Source organism: Trichosurus vulpecula, chromosome 3 (assembly GCF_011100635.1).
Source record: "Trichosurus vulpecula isolate mTriVul1 chromosome 3, mTriVul1.pri, whole genome shotgun sequence".
NCBI classification, from domain to species: Eukaryota; Metazoa; Chordata; class Mammalia; order Diprotodontia; family Phalangeridae; genus Trichosurus; species Trichosurus vulpecula.
In genome coordinates, this window is record NC_050575.1 from 99,773,048 (window position 1) to 99,797,207 (window position 24,160).

Consider the following 24,160-nt stretch of genomic DNA (forward strand, 5'->3'; position numbering starts at 1 on the left):
TAAAGGTAGAAAACACTGGCCACACAGATTCCTGAGGGTTTTTGGAAAAGGAAAAAACTTCACATGTTCTTCTCTGTAATCCCTGTCATCCAGGGATTAGGCATAGAGACAGCATAAAAGGAACCAATTCTGCTTAAACTTTGTTTTGTCCTAAAGTACCAATCACATATTAATTACAGCTAGCATTTAGATAGCACGTTAAGGCTTGCGGAGCTTTTTGCAAATGTTACTTCATTTGATCTGTGCATGAGATACTGAACGTATTAATGCAGCGCACCCAAACTAAATGGCAGAATTCTCTTCTTCAGTGACAGATTTCAAGTCTGCTCCTTAAAAGGGATGTTAAAGCAAAAAACACCAATAAAATGAATATATCTATACACACACACGCGCACACAATTTTTTTTATAGTCTGACACAGAGTAGACAGACAACTTCTGAAACAAGAGAGTACAGTGTCATCTACTTCTCAGGCGTGGCTTGGTAAGGAGTTTGGACATAGGATCATAGATTTTAAGCCAGAAGGAGCCATAAAGGGACTGACTTTGTAGCTGTAGACTGTCATCTTATTGAACCCTCTCTTTTTGTATTTGAGAAAACTAAAGGCCAAAAAGTCTAACCAGGAGTGGGGAACCTGTGGCCTTCTGGGTCCTTGGGTGCAGCCTTTGACTGAGTCCAAATTTTACAGAACAAATCCTTTTATTTGTTCGGTGAAGTTTGGATTCAGTCAAAGGGCCACACCTGAGGACCTAGAGGGCCATGGGTTCCCCACCCCTGGAAATAATTTGACCATAGCTATATATATAGGATTTGAACCTAGGACCTCTGAAACTCCCTCTCCCCCCGCCATCTCCAACACTTTCCCACTGTACTACCATACGTATCTATCCAGAATGAGGCAGGGGACAATCCCACTGAGTTCTGCACTAGTCAGTCTCCATCAGCAGTATTTTGTTCAGTTCACGTGAGTGGACACTTTGCCCAGCAGTGGTTGTAGTGAGCCATGGGATGGGGGTGTGAGCTTGAGCTCTGCAGCCTTAAATGTCAGAGGCAGCCTCAGGAGATGTGGTATGGCCAAGCAGGGGGGCCGTGGACAGCAGCAGGATCTGTAGCAGACAGGACTAACTCAGTCAGATTCATCAGGTAGGCTTGTTGACTCGGGCAGCTTGAGAATACCAGCTTCATGGGGGTGCCCCCTGGTATAGCGAACAATGGGCAAACCATAGATCCAACTAGAAGGGAGGCTGGCCAGGCTTGCTTCATTATTTTCGATCACATAGATCTAGCAATGTCATTGGCCACTTTTAAACATGAAAAATCATACCTTTCGGTGTTTAAAGAGGCATTCCTGAAAAGTTTAAAAACCTAACCCTATTTTAACTGCACTTGGGAACCAGTAATCATGGTTTTTTTTATTTGTTTTTTTAATTAAAATTTTATTGATATCCTTTATTTTCATATCACGGTCATTTGTAGATTATATCTGCTCCTTGCCTCTGGAATTGAACTACTCTCCCCTGCAACCAAGAGACATTTGAACAAAAACAGCCAACACAGTGACCACGTGTGACCAGTGCATGCCCCACTCTGCCCCGGTAGCATCCCACACCTCTTGGCAAAGAGGAAGGAGGTATAGTTCATCTTCTGTTCAACAGGCCCTGTCTTGGTTATTCAGGGACACAGAGCCCTGCGTCCTCTCGGAGATCTTTGCGTTTGTCTTGTCGTCATCATGGGTATTATTCTTCTGCTTATTTCACCTCAGGATACGCAAGTCTTCCCTCGTTTGTCTGAATTCCTCAATTCTGTCACTTTTTACTTCATAGTGTAATGTCTATCTATATAGTAACCATAGCTCTTTGGAGGGGCTAGGGGTGGCAAGATAACGCCACTGAGTCAGGAGGCCCGAGTTCTAGTCCTGACTCTGCCAGGTCGAGCTAGGTGACTTCAGGCAAACCCCTTTTCCTCTCTGGGCCTTAATTTCCACATCTGTAAAAGAGGGAGGTAGATCTCATGGTCTCAGTCTTAATAATCCAACTGTCTGCCAACCCTCACATCATCAGTGCTTTTAACAGAAAAGCCTGAAGAACAAATCATGTACTTCTGCAATTGTGAACTTTAAGGACGTTTTTCTCCTGAAGGTGGTGGCTGGGGTGACAGGCCACCACGCTTCCTCCTGAGAGATATATATATATATGCAGGCACCAAAATTGTCTGAAGAGTCCAGGGGAGCCAGAGGCGTTATCCCATGTTTTCAAACTCGGTTTGGGTAGCGGCACAAACAGCTGCCACACTGAATAATTGTCACGTCATTATGAGGGTTCCTGTCACTAACTGATCTGTTTGTATAAATCGAGCTCTCACCACATGTGATTGGTAAAATTAGTTCTTGGGAGACTTTCTGCTGTTGAGGCCATCTGTTCCCTGCTCCCCAAATCCAGGATGAAGAGTTAGCTTTGAAGCCACATGGTAGAAAATGCGCATCAGCCCCTGCAGTTTGAGTGTGAAGTGTGTGAACGAGAGGGAGGGGTGTCAGGAGCGGGGGAGGGGCAGTATGAGGGGTGGCTGGCTCATCCCTCCCAGTGCTAAGTAAGCTCTGCAGGTGGCTCTCTTGCCAGTTGGCTTCAGTGGATGAGCTGGGGTTACCACCCTAGCCAAATGTCAGGACAGGCAGGGTCCATTTTTTAGATTTCTGGAAGAAAGGTTCTGGGCAACATGTATAGCTTCTTTGAATGCCTATCTATATTCCACCCCATCTCACCCCACAGCATATACACAACGATGCTTTTTTTTAACATCCCAATAACACCCTCCCCCCCATAGAACTCTGTCTTGTAAAAGTATAATTAGGCAAACCCGATCAATCAATAATCATTTATTAGCTGCCTGCTTTGTACCAGACACTGTGTTAGGCCCTGAGGTTGGAAATACAGTGAATGAAATGATTCCTATTCTTAGAGAGTTCTCATTGTAATGGGCAGCTAGGTGGTGCAGTGGATAGATCACTGGGCCTGGAGCCAGCTGGATGTGAACAAGTATATAGCAAACAGTCAATAAGCATTCATTAAGTGCCTGTTGTGTGCTAGGTGCCATGGTTAGTGGTATGAATACAAAGAAAAGTAAATGGCCATCTCGTCTCTCAAGGGGCTCATACTCTAATGGGGAAGACAGCATGCAAGGGCTACTCAGAGACAAAATATATGGCGGGATAAATAGGCAATAATCTCAGGGAAGGCACCTGGGAAAGGCTCCTTACAGAAGGCTGCACTTCAGCTGACGCTTGAAGGACACCAGAAGAAATATAAATAGAAGAAACACGAATAAAAAGTAACCAAATATAAGGTAGTGGATGGGAGGGCATTAGCAGTTAGGGGTGAGAAGCAAGAAAGGCTTCGCATAGAAGATGGTGCTTGAGCTGGGTGTTGAAGGAAGGGAGGAATTCTGCAAGTCCAGTACATTGGCTGTCTGGTGACACGTGCCTAATTCTGTACCTACAGACCACCACCTCTCTGCCCAAAGAAGGAAGGCCTGCTTCCCTGCCCTTGAGGAATTTATGGTCTCGTAGTATATAAATGATACCTATCAAGGAATGAATAGGATGCAGAATAGACTGTGAAGTGCATACAAAATCCAGTGTATTATGAGAGGTTATAGATAGGGAGAATTCAGTAATGTTGAATTTGTTTTAGAATATATGGAATTACATAGGCAAAGTCATATGTGTAAATACAACTTTATTATATGCAGATCATATATGTGTGTGTGTGTATATATATACATATATACATATACATATATATATAAACATAAGAGAAAGAAGAAAGATAGAGGAGAGACAGAGGCATCTCTATCGACATATCTATCCATAGAGATGCCTATATATAATCTCTCCCACTCTTTCTTCATATATGCATATATACACAATATACATATGTGCACACATACATATACATACATACACATGCATGCACATGTGTGTGTATAAAAAGAACACATACATACACATACAGGCAGCTGGGTGATACAGAGGATAAATCACTGGACCTGGAGTCAGAAGACCTGAGTTCAAATGTGGCCTCAGACACTTACTGGCTGTGTAACCCTGGGCAAGATGCTTAACCCTGTTTGCCTCAGTTTCCTCATCTGTAAAGTGAGCTAGAGAGGGAAATGGCAAACCATTCCAGTATCTTTGCCAAGAAAATCCCAAATGGAGCCACAAATGGTTAGACATGACTGAAAAATGACTGGACGACAACAGCAACAACACACACACATATGTATACATAGATACGCTGCCAAAGGCCAGGCATTTTTATATTATGTTTCACTTTTACTTATAGATTCTGGTTTACACTCTCTGCCTCATCTGTTACTTTCCCCATACTGAAGTGATACAGTGGAAGAATACTACCAATAAACATGTATTAAGCACCTACTATGTGTGCTGGTGTAATGTTAATTAAGGTGGGAATTTTTTACTGTTTTAGAATGCTAAATTAATTGTCTTTGATTGAATCTTACTAGGTGCACAGCCCCAGGCTGGTTAGCAAACTAGTTCTCCAGTTTGAGAGAGGCAGGAAGCCGCCAGGGCCCTAAGGGGAGTTGCTAAAACCAGAGCCATTAGGATGTACCTAAGTTCCGGTTGATCAGATGATGACTAAGGACGGTATAAAAAGAGAGAACAGAGGCTCTCACTCCTGGAGCTCTGGGCAGCCGCTCTAAGAGCCTCCCAGCTTGTCAGTCCAGATGTTGACTCTTTCTTGGTAACTATGAATTGTGTTTGGTCTGTATATAATGTATGTTTGTAATTTGTTTATATTTGCTCTGAAGTTCATGGTGCTGGCTTTTCCCCCTGAACTAAGCAAATGACATTTGTATGTTGGATTGAAATAATATTGTTACCACGTTAACGTTGCTTTCCTCTGTAAAGCAGATCTAAAGAACCTGTGCTGGCAGCTCTTATGTTGGGTTGGTCTTTCACCCCCACAACAGCTGCTAACTAAATTGATGCTACAGCCGGGGATACAAATATGAAAAGAGAAGACTGGTCCTTGCCCTCATGAAGTTTGCAGTTTAATGGGGGAAGACAAAAAAAGAAGCTGAAAAGGGAAGATGAAGGTAACCCAGAGACGTCTCAGCATAGCGCAGGTGACTGAGAGATGAAGAGATGTCCCGGCTGAGTTCTCCCCTTAAGCACACTTCTGGAGTTCATGGCTTCACTCTCCAGTCAGTCCGTCCAGTACTTGGATTGAGATAATAGACCAGGGTTTACTTCTGGGCTCTGCTTCTTACCTGTGACCCTGGTAGTCACTTCTAACCTCTTTGGGCTTTCAGTTTCTCCTTCTTTATAGTGGACAAGTTAGATAGGATGGTTTGCAAGGTCTCTTCCAATTCAGTTAGGCAAACATTAAGTACCTACTATGTGCTCAGCCCTGGGGAGACAGGCGAAAATGAAACCTCTCCTGCCATCAGTGGATTTACATTCCACCCAAGGGATAGAACAGTGAGGTGTACAAGCAGCAGAGTGGATGGAGTGCTGGGCATGGAGGCAGGAAGACCTGGGTTCAAATCCTACGTCAGATATTTACTAGTTTGTGTGACCCTGGACACACAACCTCTCTGTGATGAAAGTTCCTTATTGATAAAATGACAAGGTTGGACTTGAAGGCTTCTAACTCTTAAATCTACATTCCTGTGTTGCGTTTGCCCTTCGTTCTCGAAGAGGACCATGACATCAGGGAGATAATGACATGACTTGCAGTTGACTTTGATTTGAGTGAGGGAGAGCTGTGCAAGGTTACTAGCCTCACTTTCTCCTCCAGATCCATCTGGGTCCAGGGGCCTGATATTCACCAGGAGGACTGGAGATGACCCAGGATACAATTGGAGACTCTGGCCCTTTCAGGCTGTGGTCTTTTTAGGTTCTTGCTTTGAGTGAGGTAACGGCCATTCAGTGAACAGGCCTGTTTAAGAAGTTAATCAAGGGATGGCCCCTTTAATCAAAACTCAAAAAAAAAAATCAAACTGGGAGGGGAAGACGCTCAGGGTTCCTAGCCAAAAGAGAAACAGTTACTATTTAGTGTTTACATTCACTCTGTTCTAGAAGGGCAGGGACCTATTGTTCAATCTACAAGCGCCAGAGCGAGATGAGTTTAAGACTCGGTTTTTGAGAAAGAAATCTAGCCGGCAAACCTATGTATTTCTATGTATTCAAGGATTGAAGAACTATAATTAAGGAGGGAGGGAACACTAAACTAGGGACATCTGGAAAGGCTTCATAGAGGAGGTAGCACCTGAGGAAGCAGAGGTGAAGAGAAACTGTGTTCCAGATACGAGGAATGATTTGTACAAGTGTTCCATATCAAAGGTTCTTAAGTTGGGATCAGTAGATAGATTTCAAGGGGTTCATGAATTTAGATGGGGAAAAATTATATCTTAATTTCCACTAACTTCTAGCTGAATTTGCATCCCCCTTAATTATGGATATAGGCAATAATTTGCAAGAGTCTGCAGGCTGTAGGTGCTAGCATGTTATGAGATCCTGTCACACCTTACTTCTCTCTTCGTGAGCTCACATCATCAAATGTTTCCTGTTGAGGGGTATCCCAGTCCTGTTGAAAGGCTTCATGAATGACCCAGCCTATAGGCTGTCTGCTTGGGCATTGAATTGGGCAGAAAGCTCTGTGTGCTAAACAAGCCCCAGAGCTGTGCCAGGACAGCATCCAGCTACCACCTGACTCTCCAGGAAGGTGATTTGGCCATCTCACATCAGAGCCTGGGACACAACCAGCCTGCTCCCAGAGGGCAGCCCCTGGCCTGTGCTCTGTGTCAAAGGCAGATTAGCTGGAGATGTGGGAGAATCTTCTCAAAAAGAACCATATTCTCTATGACAGCGTAGGCACCCTTAATTTAGGGAGGGAGGGAGAGAGAGAGAGAGAGAGTGAGAGTCATTTCACCAAAAAACAAACAAAGAGACAAACACTTTTCAGATGTTATAAAGGCCGAACCCACGCAGTCTAACCTCACTATAGCATGGTACATCTGGCTGGATGTTCCTTAGATCCATCAACCAGTCAGTCAATAAACACCTATTAAGACCAGTTCCAGACACAGTGCTTGGTGCTGAGATTACCAAGGCAGCTTAAATATTTAGCATGTTCTCTCAACCAACACCAGCCTAGCTTAACACTGTCTCCTGGGAGAGACTGGCTCTGGTTCCAGGGCCTCCACTTGGGACTCTTCTCCCCTTGCCCCAGCATGCACACCGGCATCTAGTCCTCTTCCGCAGTCCACTCCGATTCATTAAAACTAACTTCCCGTTGTGATTATTTTTGCCTGATAATTTTTTGTGTGTTAACATCTGTGGTATGCCTGTAAGTGTGTCCCAAAGCTCTTCGGCAGTCCTTGTCAGTCTGGTAGGCGTGAGATGGAAGGGGAGGGAAATAAGCATTTATTAATTGCCTACTGTGTGGCAGGCACTGTGCCAAGCACTTTATAGTTATTATCATTTGATCCTCCCAACAACCCTGGGAGGTAGGTGCTATTATTAGCTCCATGTTACAATTGGGGAAACCGAGGCAGACGTAGTTAAGTGACTCACTCAGGGTCACACAGCTAGCATAGGCCTGAGGCCATATTTGGACTCCTGTCTTCCTGACTCCAAGCCCAGCACTCTATTAGCTGTGCCACCTGCCTAGATAGTAATAATCATAGCAAAATATATATAGTACTTACCACGTGCCAGACACTGTACTAAGTACTATATAGTTATCTCACTGATCCTCATAACAGTCCCTGGATGTAGGTGATTATTCCCATTTTACAATTAAGGAAACTGAGGCAGACACGGATCACACAACTAACAAGCGTCTGAGGCCGGGTTCCTGACTCAGGTCCAGGGCTTTATCTACGGTGGCACCTCGCTAGTAGAACATCAAAGTGGCTCTAATTTTCATTTCTTTATTTTGATTTAATTTAATTTTTATAAATTTTAACCAGTACCTTATGTGTCTTGTCTATAAGACTTTTATCAGAGATACTTGCTGCAAAGAGTTCTCTCCCTAGTTACCTGTTTCCCTTCGGGTTTTAACTGCATTGGTTTTGTTTCTCCAGGATCTTTTAAATTTTATATGATCATATTTGCGTACGTTATCCTCTTTGAGCCTCTCTTTCTCTTGTTCCGTCATGAACTCTTGTCCTATCTACAGATCCAAAAAGGTGATTTCTTCCTTGTTCCTCTGTTTGTTCATGAAGTCACCTTTTATGTCTGAAGTCATGTATCTATTTGGAACTTAGATCTTGGTATATGGTGTAGGGTGTTGGTCTATACCTAATTTCTGCCAGACTGCTTTCCAGTTTTCCTCAAATTTTGTTGAATGGTGGGTCCTTACCTCTGTAGCCTAGAGTCTTAGATATCATCAAAACTGTGCTACCCCTTAAAGGTAACTATAGTTCACATCTTCCTGACACTTTTAAGATTCATGAAAACTTGTTCCTCACAACAACCCTGCTCAGTGGGCAGTACAAACGTTATGTGCGTTTTACAGGTGAGAAAACTGAGGCCCAGAGAGGCTAAGTGACTTGCCCATAGTCACACAGCTCAGAAGTATCAGAATTCATCTAGAGCTTTCAACTTTACTGTAGTGCTCCAGCTACAACATTCAGTGATTCTCAGTTGACTTCTTCAAATGACAGATACATTCTGTTTAGAAAAGGCTGACTTGTTCACTCAGATGATGCCAGTCAGCATGGAGAGAGACTAAAAATATAAGAGGCCAACCCCTGATTGGGATACACAGGAGAGTCATGTATTATTCTGTATGAGTAAGAAGCTTAGTTTAACTTAGTTCTATTCAATAAGCATTTTTAAGGTCCTACATGGGCACCGTGGTTAGAGTGCCCAGCCTAGAGTCAGAAAGACTCATCTTCTGAGTTCAAATCCAGCCTTAGATACTTACTAGCTGTGTGACCCTGGGCAAGTCACTTAAGCCTGTTTACTTCCATTTACTCATCTGTCAAATGAGCTGGAGAAGAAAATGGTAAACCCTTCCATTATCTTTACCAAGACAACCCCAAATGGTGTCACAAAGAGTTGGAAAACACCACGAGATCGTACTATGTGCCAAGCACTGTATTTAGGTGCCATACAAAGACAAAAATAAAAATTTCATAGGGGTGGGGGACCTATTGTCCAATCATAAATGAATCTATACCCTTATTAGATCAGATTTACCCTCTTCTCCAAGATCTTCCTTGATGCCCTCCCCACCCTGGCCAGGAGTCTCTCTTCTTTTTTTTAATTCATTTCTGATTTTTAGTTTAAAACACTCAGTTTCACAAGTTTTTGAGTTCCAAATTTTCTCCCCTTCCCTCTCCTTCCCCCTCCCCCCCCCCAAGTTACAAGGAACTCGTAACTTGTACTCAAATAATATGAAGTATATACAAAGTGGATATACCGGGGGCAGGGAGGGAAGAGAAGCACTAACAGTTTGGAAGGCCCAATTGGGAAGGACCTCTCATGAGAAGTTTCACTTGGGCTGAGCCAAGTTGTGATCCAGTGTTACCGATTACCAGTTAAGACAAGAAGTCTTTATATATATTAGTTCAATGATAAAGTGGTGAATTAGATTTTCATAAAGCTAGATGAACTAGCCATAAATGTGTGCCAGAGTCCACATTCGATGGCTCCACTATTCATGGTGGTAAAAAGAGCTCGTTCTAAAGATCTTTATAGATTTTTTTTCAGTTTCTCATATGTTTGTTGCCCTCCTTCCGGTTTCATCCTCAAATTCCATTAATCAAATGGTGTTAATTTCAGGAGCCAGTGAATTACTAAGCTGCTTTCTAACTCTTACCTATGGAAGTGCCCAGGTAGATAGTCCAAATAGCTGATAATTCCAAAATCTTCTGTATTTGTACTGGGGACCTTACCTTTTTCTTGGGCATTTTGATTCTCCGAACTAATTGTTTTTGCTTTGGCTAGTGTTGATGTGACTTTAAATTCTTCCATTGAACCCCACACACTAAGGGCCAGCTTAGATGGAGAAAAACTGCAATTTAAAAGTGTTTATGAATAACTGAGAATTGACTGTAAGAAATGTCTCTATGATTGGCTCAAACATAGGTGAGGAATGACCCTGGCAGCTTACTTGTTTCAGAAGACCCTAGCTTTGTCACTAATTAACTATGTGACTTTTAGCAAGTTATTCACCCACTCTAGGTCTCAGTTTCTTCCTCTATAAAATGGGGAGAGGGGGTAAGATTATATGATGTCTTAAGTTGTCTTCCAGCTTAAATTCTTTAAGTTTGCTGTATCTATTTCTATTTGCCACCGATACTTCTTTTTCTTCTTTTATTCCCTATCTCCGTATCCCCCACCTCCCAAAAAAGGGAGACACATTGGAGCGATGGCATTAGATCAATAGGGTTAGTTTCTGATTTTTGAAACAGACTTAAGAGCTGGACAGGATCTCTAAAGTCAACTAATGCAGCCCACTCTGGGACAAGTCAGAAATGGGACGGAGCGCCACTTACATTACAGATGAGGAAACTGAGCCCCAGGAGATGAAGTGATTTGCCCAAAGTCACAGTAGCTGGGTTGGGATTTGAACCCAGGTGCCCTGACTTGGAATCTAGCAGTCTTTCCACTGTGTCCCGATTTCTCCACTGGACTGCATTAAGTAATTCCTTAGAGAAAATAAACATTTCTACAGTGTTCAGCTCTTTGTTGGCCCTCAAATCGAGTTTGTTGCAAGGAGAGTGGTTTGTAAACCTTAAAGCCATATGTAAATTTGAGTTATCGTTAATTGATTTATTAACTGCGCCCTTGCTGTCATAATTTACTTATTTGTAAGGGCCTCTCACAGTTGCCTCTGTACCTAAATCTTACTCTTAAAACCTCACTCCCTTGTTGGAAGAAAGTTTTAACTGTTATTAACTCCACACATCCTCATGTGGAGAGAAAAAAATCATAAATGAATCTGTACCCTTATTAGATCAGATTTACCCTCTTCTCCAAGATCTTCCTTGATGCCCTCCCCACCTTGGCTAGGAGTCTCTCTTCTTTTTTTTAATTCATTTCTGATTTTTAGTTTAAAACACTCAGTTTCACAAGTTTTTGAGTTCCAAATTTTCTCCCCTTCCCTCTCCTTCCCCCTCCCCCCCCAAGATAGCATGTAATCTGATATAGGTTCCACATATACCTTCACATTAAAATTATTTTCATAATAGTCAAGCTGTAAAGAAGAATTATAACTAGTGGCATGAATCATGAGATCTCTTCTCCTTTTTGTCATAATGATCCTCCCCCCTCAGATCTCCTTCACCTCTTTAATGCACTTATCATCTAAAATTGTGTGTTGTGGCCATCTCTGTGGGAGTGTTATCCATTCCCCTGCTAGAATACAAGCTCAATTGGGGCAGAGACTATGTCTGATTTATTTGTTTCTTCCCCAGTATCAGCATGGTGCTTTGTATACAGCAGGCACTTAATAAATATTTATTGAATGAATGAATGAATTCCCACAATACCAGGCACTGAATGTTTGTTCTATTTTCTAGCTAAGTGTATACTTTTCTCCTTCCTCCTACCGCACTGAGCTTCATTAGGACTGGGACTGAGTTTAATCCATCTCTCTGCACTTCTTGAAGTGCCAGCCTCAGGGCCCTGCAGGCGCTCGGGAAATGTTAACTGAGTGAGCGAATTAATCTTACTCATGGTTTCTGTACAGAGGCAGATGAGGTGGATTCTCACATCTGGAATGCTCATTCCAAACATTTCATTCAGAAAGTTTTAATTACAGTAGAAATTCCTGATAGAAAGCAGTGAAAGTAGTTGAAAGATGTTAACATGGCCTAACAAATTCCAACAGTCATAAGGTCTTATTGTTACAAGAGGCCCAGGAGGTCATCTGGTCTAACCTCTTACCCAGTAGAGGAATCTGCTCTGGAGACTCTAATTTTTCAGGGGATGATGACATTTTCTTGTCGAACATGCATATATAAGTCTTTTGCTAATTTGAAATGCTATTCTCACTGGAGAAAAAACATACAAAATTTTAAAATCTCTCCCTAGTGTAAGACCAGAAGCAGTTATTACTTGTCTTGTCTTTGACTTTGGGCTGCAATTACTAAGCTTGGAAAGCTGCTGTGTTTTATTTCAACTGCATTCTCTGTATTAACCCAGGAGCTATACCATATACGAGCCCATCGATACTAATATAAAGCCTTCTCATATTTGACTGGACTCATTAGATTGTAAGCACCATGAAGGCAAGTACAAAGGACTTAGTTTTCCTTTGCGTCCAGGACAAAGCTTTGCACACTGGAGGCATGCACAGCAAGTATTTGCTGAATAAATGCATGAATTTGGTGACCTTCCTCCAACGTGAGTGAAAAGTTTGTTTGAAGAATTTTTAGGCAATTTATGGAAGAAGACCTTGGGCAAGTTTCCGAGGCAAGTTTCTGGGCCTCAGTTTCCATATCTATAAAATAACTTCCACATCTGACAGTTTTGAGTCTTGAGTTTTTAATTTGGGAGGGGAGGATAGGAGTGGAATGGGGAGAATAGTGGACCTGTTCATTCAAAAATGGCATAGGGAACTTCCAGTAAGGAAACTATCTGTGAGTGGAGATTGGCCTTGCAACTTACAGTTTTAAAGTGACTCTGATGGGTTAAATGACCCACCTTGGGCCACACAGCCATGGCCTATCAGTGGCAAGACTTGAACTCAGCTAGCTTCTCCTGGCTCTGAGACTGGTTCCATTTCTCCACAGCTGTCTCTTGGAATTTTTTACCAGGCTTAGCTTAATAAATAAGAATGAAGCTTAATTTGCTTTTAATTAGACAAGTGACTTATGAGTCAGCTTGGTTGATCAGTCCTCTTTCTATGTACCCTGTCTTCCTAGTGATCTCTCACTTGTCTTCCTTTTCTTTCCTTTAGTTTTTTTGGGAGGAATGGGGGAGGGAAGAAGACTTGTGGTTTCAATTATTATGGGGAACTCCCAGCATGCAAAGTAAATTATGGTTACTTAGAGAGTTTCCTGGGTGCTGAAAGTTTAAGTGACATGGTCACATAGCCAGTATGTCAAAGGTAACACTTGAAACCAGATCTTTCTGACTCCAAGGCTGGTCTTCCGACTATATATATTGCCTGTCTTTCAACTTAAACTGTTCAGATTCTTTTCCACATCTGAAGACATTCAGGTATTTGGAAGACATTCATGCATTAGAGTTGTGATTCTTAATGTAGGGTCCATAAACCCTCCAGAAGATCTGTGGACTTGGATGGGGGAAAAATGACATCTTTATTTTTTGAACTATGAATTTTTTGAAAAACCAAAACATTACTCTAAGAAGGTGTCCAGAAGCTTTAACACACTGCCAAAGGTGGGGTCTAGGATATATGAAAGAAAGTTAAGACTTAGAATATAGTTCTCAATGTTCTACAGTTAGAATGTAGGACCTTTCCTGGGGAGATGGTGTATGGAGGTGGGGATTTTTTATTTAAGTAAAACTGAAGACAGATGTGCCAAAGTTCATTTTAAATGAAGTGCAACAAGGAGCATTGGTGTTTAACCCAGGTAGGATCTCTCTCTCATTGGAGAGGACACAAACAGGCATGAAGTTAATGTCAGTTCATTGAGCACAGGTTCACATGCAAGGTGAATTATGCTTGGCTAATGTGGATAGAACCAAAATATAATATAACTCAGAGTCATCCAGTCAAGTACATGGATTTATTGAGTTTGTAGATCTATCTAGATGTTAATAGAGGAAGCAAGAGAACTTCAACATGGGTTCAATTCAGTTCACAGTTTCCCCAGTACTTACTATGTGTTTACTTGAGTGGTTGTTGATAGAACATTTGATATTGTGGGTATCCTGATGGAGGTTGGCCAATAGGATGCGCATCACTGCCCTCCCCTTCCTACCCTATATTGTCTTTGGATGTGTAATCAACCATACCTATTATAACAGCTCTTTTTTTAAGCCTAGAGACATGATAATGGCCCTTCACGTACATGCAATCCTCTCCTACTTTGAGGATCATGGAATTTATATTAAACAAAAGGTTGTAAATATAATCACAATAGCTCTGAGCCCCCAGTCAGGAAAAATTCCTAATGGTTTGGCTCTCTACGCTAATTTAAATTTGTGTTTATTTCTAGCTGACCCCGACCTCTTTATGGTTGAGGCAAAAATTCAGGTTACCTGAAATGTTGGAATAATGAAACAAGTAGAGTATATTGCCATAATTGTTAATAAACAGATGCAGGCAAGGGAAGTTGGTGAAAGAACAGACTTTTTTTCTTGGAATTTCCTTCAGTCTTTGAAGAAGTGGGTACAAATGGTGGCTTCAGCCATAGTCTTTTGCTGTAGGATGCCTGATAGCCCTCCTTTATCTCTTTTGTCTGTGCTGCAGCTAAGTCCTTCTTCCAATTTCTCCTTTTGTCTATTGCCCCCATTCTTCTGATTCTTTCTGGTTCAGCTTAAGTCTCACATGGGGTTGGGGAAGCAGACCCTATCAAATGCTGCTGTTCTGCTGTTGAGGTACCCATTCCTTTCAGTGAGTCTCTCACAGACTGTGTGTGTCTCTTTAAGAGCTCTGGGGCAAGACACAATTCTGCTTTCATTCAGATCAATGGTCCTTCACCTTTTTTGTCTCCTAGACCCCTTTGGCAGTTTAGTGAAGGCTATGGATCATATTTCAGAAAGTTTTAAAAAATGAGTAAGATAAAAAGCAAAGAATTACAAAAGAAACTAATTATGTTGAAATATAGCTGTTAAAATATTCTTTAAAGTTCTCAGAACTTTTCTCAAGAATTCTCGATCTAGATAGTCCCAAGTAATTTAGAGTTGAATGCTTATTTTCCCTTTGAACTACAAATCTCTTGATGCCACTCAGTTCTCAAACTCATATTATACTTGAAGGAGACTAAAAATTGGTCCTGACTCTCATGGAGCTTATAGTTTATTAAGTGGAGTCTGATCAGGAGGTCCATGTAAATATGTCGCATGTGTATGTGCCTGCTGTTAATAACTAGGATTCCATTGAATTGGCAAAACATGGCAGCATTCTGAATTTAATATTTGCAGCCTGAAAGTGAAACAGCTGTGTGTGGGGGAGGATGGGTATAAATATAGCATCCTTGAGAAGGAAAAGGCCTATGGAGTGAGTGAATTATAAGAGCAAGACAGCGGATGTCTGCCTTTAATCTGAGATTTTCACTAGCGATTTAAACACATAAACATTCGACCTTGTTGGAAACCGTTTTTAGCGGAGTTTATGTGTGTAACCCAGATAGCATTGTCCTTTGTATGTGAAGACAGTCCTAGTGAGGTGTATTTCCAGCACTAGGAATAAATTGACACACATCCCCACATTTGCATGCAATTTTTTTGCACAGGTTTCTGAGGCAAAGATCATAGCTTCTGGCCTTTGGAATGGGACAAATCTTTTCATTCCACATGAGCTTCAGACGTGGTGTTAGCATCTTGCTCTAATCAGCAATGCTAAGTAATATGTCTTAATTTTATATCAACTTTTCATTCGTCCCATGAAAATTGTTTATCAAGTTCCTACTTGGTCATCAAACTGCTTGGATACCTACCCTCAAGGATAGATTACTTGGTCCCTGCCTTCAAAAAGCTTACAGACTTTTAAGAAAGATATGAGACTATAGGAGACAATGTGAAGGTGTGCAAAATTTAGTTCTAGATAGGATGTGGGGTAGCTCATAAAATCATAGAATCTTAGAGTTTAGAGGAATCTCAGAGAGCATTTCATCCACCCTTACCGGAGCATTTAGAACTCAGTTTAATAAACATTGATTAAGCAACAACAGTGTGCCAGGCACTATGCTAATAAGCACTAGGGATGTAAATTAAAAAATGAAAGCTCCTTCCCTCAAGGAATTTACAGGCTAAGCGGGTGAAGACAGTATGTCAAAGAAAACTGTAAAGAGGTGGGGCCGGGCGGGGGGTGGTGGTGGTTGGGAGACGACACATCAGGTAGTACCTGATCCAAGAGAACATGATGTTCCCTGGAGTTGAAACAAAATACAGTTGCTAATAGCAAATAGAGTTACCCAGAAAGTTCTGAGCTTTCTATAAAGAAATACTTTGGGAGCAGTTTATTGCCCTCCAATTAGAAGGGGAAAGAACTGAGAAAGTATTTAATCAGTCTGCATGGTGGTGAAATTTCAGGTGGTCAGTTTATCACTTATCCTGGGAGAAGCATGATGTTCCATGGAGTTGACACCAAGCACAGTCAGCATCTATAACATCTCTTTATAACAAATGCTCATCTATTTCCTGTTCAAATATCTCTGATGATTATGAGCCCCTTTTGGAGGCAGCTCATTTCACAGTATTTCTAATCATGAGCAAGCGATCCTAGGACCTTAGAAAGACCTTTAAGACTCATCAAAGCAATGACCCGTCATGATTCCAGAGCACTCAAGATGAAGCGTGTTATCACAGATGAAGAGCTGGAGTCAGAATACAGAATGAGATGTCTGATTTTTGGATCTGACCAATGAGATAATTTGTTTTGCCTGACTATTCATATTTGTCACATGGATTTTGATTTTCTTTTTCAGTGGGTAGAGAGGGTGGTGAATGAGATAAGTGGGTTGAGGGGAGATGGGAGGGAGAGAAGGTAGATTTTTGTTAATTGAAAAAAAATAAATTGAATCTAGGTGGCCTGCTCTCTAGCTCCTTCCAGGCATGGCCTAAACTAACTTCTTTCATGCATTTAAAAGGATGCTTGGAAAAGGACATTCCTTAGTGTTCCTTAGCAGTGTAGTCCAAGGCTTAACCACCATCACTGCAAAGGAAATTCTTCCTTAGATTTAATCTCATTCTAATGCTGCCTGTTTCTTTTCCTTTCTGTTTTAAGTAGAGGTGGAGACCACCCCCTTGTATCCTTGAAGACATTGAATCACTGCTTGTTTTTCTCTTCCTCTGGACCTACTTTCCCCTCAGTTTTATTTTCTTTAATTATGTTTGTGGCTCTAACCTTGAGCCCTCTTTCCCCATGTCTTTAAAAGCGTGAGGCCTACACAGAAAAGGTGTTCTGGCCCATTTTAAGGACAATCCAGTGGGGCTTTGAAGCTCTCCATCAAATGCCTTATCAGGATACAGAGTTTGCTCAGAGCTCTCAAAAGCCAGTCCAGAACATTGAAGTTTAAGGGAAGGGAGAAGCTCATTCAGCAGGGCCTGGAATGGTTACAGAAAGCTTGTTGGAAGAGGTAATGTTTGAGCTGACCCTTGAAGAATGGGTTAGATTTGGACAAGTTGAAAGAAAATGGGGATACCATGGGCTAAAAGTAGAGAGGTGGGAGCGGCGCAGCTAGGTGGTGCAGTGAGTAGAGTACTGGCCCTGAAGTCAGGACCTGAGTTCAAATGTGTCCTCAGACACTTGACACACTTACTAGCTGTGTGACCTTGGGCAAGTCACTTATCCCAATTGCCCTGCTCTCCCCCCTCAAAAAAAAGTGTTTAAAAAAAGTAGAGAAGTGGGAAAGAACATGCTATGATGGCTTGTGGGAAGAGAACACAGTAAAGCTACCATTCAATCAGTCCCTATGCCAAGTGATAGGGATACATAGAAAGGCAAAAATGCTACATCATGCTGAGCTGACCCTGGAGAGACCTGTTTTTCAGGAATATATTTATTTACTACATTTTACCTTAAGTCTCAGGTATATTTACATAGAGTTAACATTTGTCTGAAATTACCCAACACTTGTACAATTTACTAAGCACTTACATCAGAAGAGGAAGGGACCTTAGAGATTGAGTCCATCTTCTTGTTTTATTGCTAGGGAAACTGAGGTCTGGAAAAGGGAAGGGTCTCATACAGCCAGCTAGTGGGAGTAGAATCCTGGTCTAATGACTCTCCAAGCAGGGTTCTTTCTGTGTTGACTTGGGCTTTGTGTCTCAGCAAGTTCAAGCTATTATGGGTCTAGCCTCCCCAAGAAAGGAAAATGTTAATCCAGTTTAATTTTAAGCCTTCCTATTTCTCAGCTCTTGATGTGAAAAACATTAGCTTGGTGGAGACGTAAAACAGATGGTGTGCCGTTGGAGTAGATAATGCTATTATTCAAAATCAACATTCACAGAGCTGGGAGGCATGAATCCATAGATCATGTCTCCCTATTTACCTTATCAGGTTGGGCTATGCTGGGACTGCTCTTAGCTTGCATGAAGATTAGTAACAGGGTCCTTACAATAGCAGGCCAATTACAGCCTATCCTTTTGAACACCGGGAAGGACACAGTTACCCTAACAACGAATGGACAAATTTCTCCTTGGTCATGACTGGTGGATAGCTAGAGTTAGCTGGTATCTAGAGGGAGAGTCAGTCCTTAGCTCTAACATCTGGGTCCACTGCCAGACTGCCCTTCTAGTTAGAAAATTCCTTGTGAATATGTAATCCAGTTTGTGTCTGGGAAAAATGATAGGCTGTTTGTGTAACAAAGGCAAGAGACAGCCCCTGGACAGCCTGTGGCTTCCATGGTAACCACAGGAGATCCAGAACCACAGCTTTAGAGCTAAAAGGGACCTTGGAGGCCATTTAGTCAGACATCATTAATTTGCAGATGAGGACCCTGAGGTTTAGAGAGGGGAAGTGATTTGACCAAGGTCACACAGGTGGTAAGTTTCATAGGTGTAGCATGTTGTCCAGAGAATGCAAGGAGGGCCCCCAGTAGTTGGATGGGAACATCATTGTGGCACATTTATGGGAGCACACAGGCGAGAGGGATGCAGGTAGCACCATCTGGGCCGGCATAAACAGGCCATGATCTGCATCACTGGAGGAAAGACTCCCATCGATGAGATGACAGATTCACTAGAATATTTCTCAGGCAGTTATTTGGTACAGTGGATAGAGTGCCAGGTTTGGGAGTAGGAAGACTGGAGTTCAGATCCTGCCTCAGACACTTAGTAGCCAGATGATCCATGACAAATGGCTTTAAAATCCTTGATTTTTCTCATCTGTAAAATGGGGTTTTTGGACTCAGTAGCGTCTGAAGTTCCTTCTTACCCTTTATCAATCTGTGATCCCATTAACCCAACACTTTTTCTCCTGCCACACGTTTTTTTTCCATATAGATTCTCTCTGTTTAGCCAGTGAAGAAACCTTGTCTCTTGGTGGGACAGGTTGGGGGAGGACCAGGTTTGACACCAGACATGGGATCTGGTTTCAGACATCTATTGCTGGGGCTGTGGATTTGTACTGCATAGATCTGGACAGAGAAGGAAAGGAATACGAGTCCTGGTGTTTTCTCTTCTGCCCCCATCTCTCCACTTGGAGCCACACGTCTTGCTTGTTGGTGCTTCTAAAATGAGCCAGGTTCTGTCAGCTTTGTTTAGAAAGATATTTTTATGGTGGGGTTATTATATGATATGATCCATGATAGATCTACATTGCAGGATTAGTCTTGTAATAATAACCCTGAAATGATGAGTTGAGTTGTAACAGACCCCTCTTGTTACTTGGTTTGAATATGAGTGTGTCTGATGATCTTGAAATTAAAAACACTTCAAGTAAAATTATTAAATGATGCTGTTAGAACCCAGCTCAGGAGGAGCTGGAAAGCTGCCTAGCTTACTCATCTCCTCCCCGCCCCCTCCCACCCCTATCCCCCACCTCTTCCCTGTTTCACATTCCATACTGGTGATAAACAGCATCACCTTTCAGTCTTTTAAGCTGTTAGAAGAGCTACCCTGCCTTATCAAGCTTGCTGCCTGTATGATTCCTACCTTCTTTCCCTTGGAATAATATGTTTTTCTTTTATATTATGTAACATTTACAGGTTACTCCACATCGTGAGAGGTCTATTGTAACAAAGTAAAACCAATATACACAGTGACCTCACCTATAAGTACTTGCAACACCCCGCTGCCTCTCTATTTAGAAAAAAATTTAACAGATATTTTCTTTCCTACTCTATTGAAAAGAAAAACAAATTTCTTGCAATAAATATGCATAGTCAAGCAAAACAAATTCCCTCGATGCCTGTTTACAAGTGTGTGTGTGTCTCATTCTGCAATCTAAATCCATTAGCACTCTGTAATTGATAGCATATTTCATCATTGGTCCTCTGGAATCATGCATGTGTGGTCATTGCGTTAATGACAGTTCTTCACAGTAAGAGAGTTCAACTTCAAAGTCGTCGTTTTTATAGTGTTGTTATTATAAATTGTTCTCCTTCTTCTGGTCATTTCGTCCTCTATCAATTTATGAAAGACCTCTAAATTGTTAATTTGTTGTTAATTGTTAATTATAATATCGATGTTATTGTATAAATATTTTTCGGGTCCTGCCTATTGCACGCTGCATCAGTTCATATAAGTCTTTTCCACCTCTGAGGGGAGATAATCACAGGTTTTAGATTCAAAGGACTCTAGCCAGGCATTGAGCCTGACTTTCTACCAGCCTGGGAGAGAGGGGTTAACAGAGATGATAAAAATCAGCAAAGGACTTAAAAAAAGAAAAAGTTTCCCATCAATTGGGGAATGGCTGAACAAGTTGTGGTATATGAATGTAATGCAATACTACCGTGCCATACGAAATGATGAACAGGTGGACTTCAGAAAAACCTGGAAAGACTTATGTGAACTGATGCTGAGTGAAGTGAGCAGAACCAGGACAACATTGTACATAGTAACAGCCACAGTGTGTGATGACTGACTTTGATAGACTTAGCTCTTCTCAGCAATGCGAGGCCCTAAAACAATTCCAAAGGACTCGCGATGGAAAATGCCATCCACATCAGAGAAAGAACTATGGAGTCTGAATGCCGAGCAAAGCGGACTATTTTGTTTTTTTTTCTTTCTCATGGTTTCTCTCATTTGTTATAATTCTTCTGTACAACATAACTAATGTGAAAATATGGTTTATAGGAACGTATATATAGAGCCTATATTGGATTGCAGGCTGTTTTAGGGAGGAGTGGAGAGGAAATTTAAAACTTATGGAAGTGAATGTTGAAAACTAAAGCTTAAGTAAGTTAACTAATAAAAAAAATAAAAGGTTTGCCACAGAGCCACGTGGACAGCCCTACTTTGTGCAATAGCAAAAATAACTGGCTTTTTTTTTTTTACAGTGCTTCACTTTACAAAGCACTTTATCACCTCACTTATTCTTCACAACAACCCTGCAGAGGACATTTTTGTCAGTATTATTGATTGCCACTTTACAGATGTGAGAACAGGCTCAGAGGGGAAGTCACTCAAGGGGTGATGGTGAAGTCACCCAGGGTCACACAGCTATTAAGTGTAGAGCTGGACCTGAACCCAGGTCATGTGCCTCAGAGTTAGGCACAAAAAGGCTGCTGGATACTTCAACAGTGACTTTCATATAAGACATAGCTTAAAGGAATATGGTTAAGGAAATAGAGAATTGGGTGGGGGGAAGGTGGGCCAGGTATGTAACAAGGGCAAAAAAACATATGACCCATGAAATATAAAAAGACTCAGAGGAAGGCCTCTAACACATTGTGTAGGCCCTCTAGGGAGGAATCATGACTGACAAGAATCACAGGATATGGTGTGGTTGGGTTGTGATCTGCACGGATAGAGAGAATATCTGCATCTTTCAATGAGCATTTATTAAGCATCTGTTATATACCCGCCTCTGTGATAGCTGCTGGTTACGAAGACTGAAAAAATGAAACAGTCCCTGCTCCAAAGAGCTTAAATTCTATCAGAATAGAGAACATGTGGGTAATTAAGAATATCCATAATAAAATTGAGGGAATGCCCATCAATTGGGGAATGGCTGAATAAATTGTGGTATATGAGTGTAATGGTATATTGTGCTGTCAGAAATGATGAGCAGGAGGATTTCAGAAAAACCTGGAAAGACATATATGAACTGATGCTGAGTGAAGTAAGCAGAACCAGGAGAACATTGTACACAGTAACAGCAACATTGTTTGATATCAGCTATGATTGACTTAACTCTTCCCAGCAATATAATGGTCCAAGACAGTTCCAAGAGACTCATGATGGAAAATGCTGTCCACATACAGAGAAAGAAATATGGAGTCTGAATGCGGATCAAAGCGTACTGTTTTCACTTTGTTGTTGTTTTCTTGTGGCTTTTCCCTTGTTTTGTTTCTTCTTTCACAACATGACTAATGTGGAAATATATTTACCTGATTGCACACATTTAACCTATATCAGACTGCTTGCCATCTTAGGGAGGGAGAGAGAAAAAAATTTAAACTCAAAGTCTTACTATTTTATATGTAATCGGAAAAAAATAAAGTACTATTTACCAAAAAAAAAAAAAGAACATCCGTATAGAGACCAGATAAATACATGATAATGGGGAAGGGAGGGTGCCCAGAAAGGTTTTGTGTATAAAAGGTGGTGCTTGAGCTGAGTCTCACAGGAAGTGACATTCTACAAGATCACACATCTCTGGAAGGAAAGGAAGGGCCCAAACCCCAAGTCTCCCAATACAGGGCTCTTCCCATTTTACCCCACTGCCTTTGGGTAACTATTCTGGGAAGACGGCTTCATTTTAGTTTCTATTTCTTCAGCTATAAGGAACCATAAATGTGTTTACTGCTATTCATCCTGTGTCTTTGTCCCAATATGTCTGGCACACAAAGTGTTCACAAGAAGAATCACACACAGAGGGCTAACAATTCCATCCATTTACACTCTACTCTGACTGGCTCATTCCTTCTGTCTCCCAGGCTCCTCTCTTGTGGTTTGCCCTTGGAAAAGGGGTTTCCTATTGTACTCTGTAATAGTCTATTACTTCCTTTTCCATTCACCACAAATATCTGCTGCCTTGGCAGGGAAAAAAGGAAATGAAGGTCTAGGGAAGCTATAGGATACTACCTCTTTCCATCATTGAGCTATGCAGTCTTTGGTTTTCAGTGTCCCATAGTTACCCTTGAGTGAGCCTGGGGGCAAGGAAGAGGAGTCTGCACATTCATTTCCCTTTTACCCATTCTAAAAGTGAACTCCAGAAGGGTTTAAATAACTTTCCAAAGGCTGCTGGACTTCTGATGTCTAGATTATCTGTTCCCTCCACAATTTCTCACTTCCCTCTTTAAAACCTTAAAATTGAATGTCAGTGTAGCCAACTAAACTTCCATAGTGACTATTTACATTTTAATTAATTCCAGTCCTAGAAATACAACAGCTTTTTCAGTCACTCATCAGTATAGTTGGTCCATTCATTCTGGTTCACTTTACTCCTTACATGGTCATAGTTTGTGGATACTTACTCTCTTCTGCTTTGTTTTCCTTTGTATTACATATCATAGGGGAAGCATGGAAGCAGAGCAAAATTCTTATTTTCCTATTTTAAAGTTAAATTTTATTTTCAGTTCTAAATTCTTTACCTTCCCCCTCCCTTCTGCTCCAGCACCCATTGAGAAGGCTAGAAAAACAAAACCCATTACAAATATGTCAAACAAAATGAGTTCCCACATTAGCCTTGTCTAAAAAGAAAGAAAGAAAAGAAAATATGCTTAGATCTGTACTCTGAATCAGTCATCTCTATCTGGAGGTAGATAGCATGTTTCATCATGAGTCTTGAATTTATGGTTTGTCCTTGTTCATCAGAGCTCCTTAGTCTTTCATAGTTGTTTATCTTTACAATGTTGTTGTTATTGTATAAATTCTTTTCCTGGTTCTGCTCTTTTCACTCTGCATCACTTCATATAAGTCTTCCCAGGTTTTTCTGAAACAATTCCCTTCATCCTTTCTTTCAACACAATAGTGTAATGTCACCTTCATGTACCATAACTTGTTTAGCCATTCCGCAATTGATGAACACCCTTTTAGCTTCCAGTTCTTTAGATCTCAAATTCTTAACCTGGGATCTGTAAAGTTTTTTCTCCATTTCTTTTTTTTCTTTTTCTTTAATTTCTTTTTTACTTTTAGTTTACAACACTCAGTTCCACAAGTTTTTGAGTTCCAAATTTTCTCCCCCTTCTCCTGACCCAAGATGGCATGTAATTCAGTGTAGGTTCTACATATACTTTCACAATAAACTTATTTTCACAATAGTTTCACAAAAGTTGTTAAGAAGAATTATAAGCAATGGAATGAACCATGAAAAAGAGGAAACAAAACCAAAAAAGAAGAAAAAAAAGGAAGAAAAAAGTGAGAGGAAATAGTTTGCCT

General features: G+C 41.2%; 1 protein-coding gene across 4 annotated transcripts in view; it reads left to right on the top strand.

Moving 5' to 3' along the window:
- Window positions 1–24,160, top strand: part of CBFA2T2 (CBFA2/RUNX1 partner transcriptional co-repressor 2) — a 101,989-nt gene that overhangs the window by 22,887 nt on the left and 54,942 nt on the right. For 2 of the 4 annotated variants that reach the window (XR_005009925.1, XM_036751312.1), the window contains exon 1: window positions 1,477–1,630. The exons of 1 other annotated variant lie outside the window; for it this stretch is intronic. The gene's annotated coding sequence lies outside the window, so the exon portion shown is untranslated. Of the gene's footprint in view, window positions 1–1,476; window positions 1,631–24,160 lie in introns of those variants that run through there. One more of the 4 variants, XM_036751314.1, reaches the window with a different exon arrangement.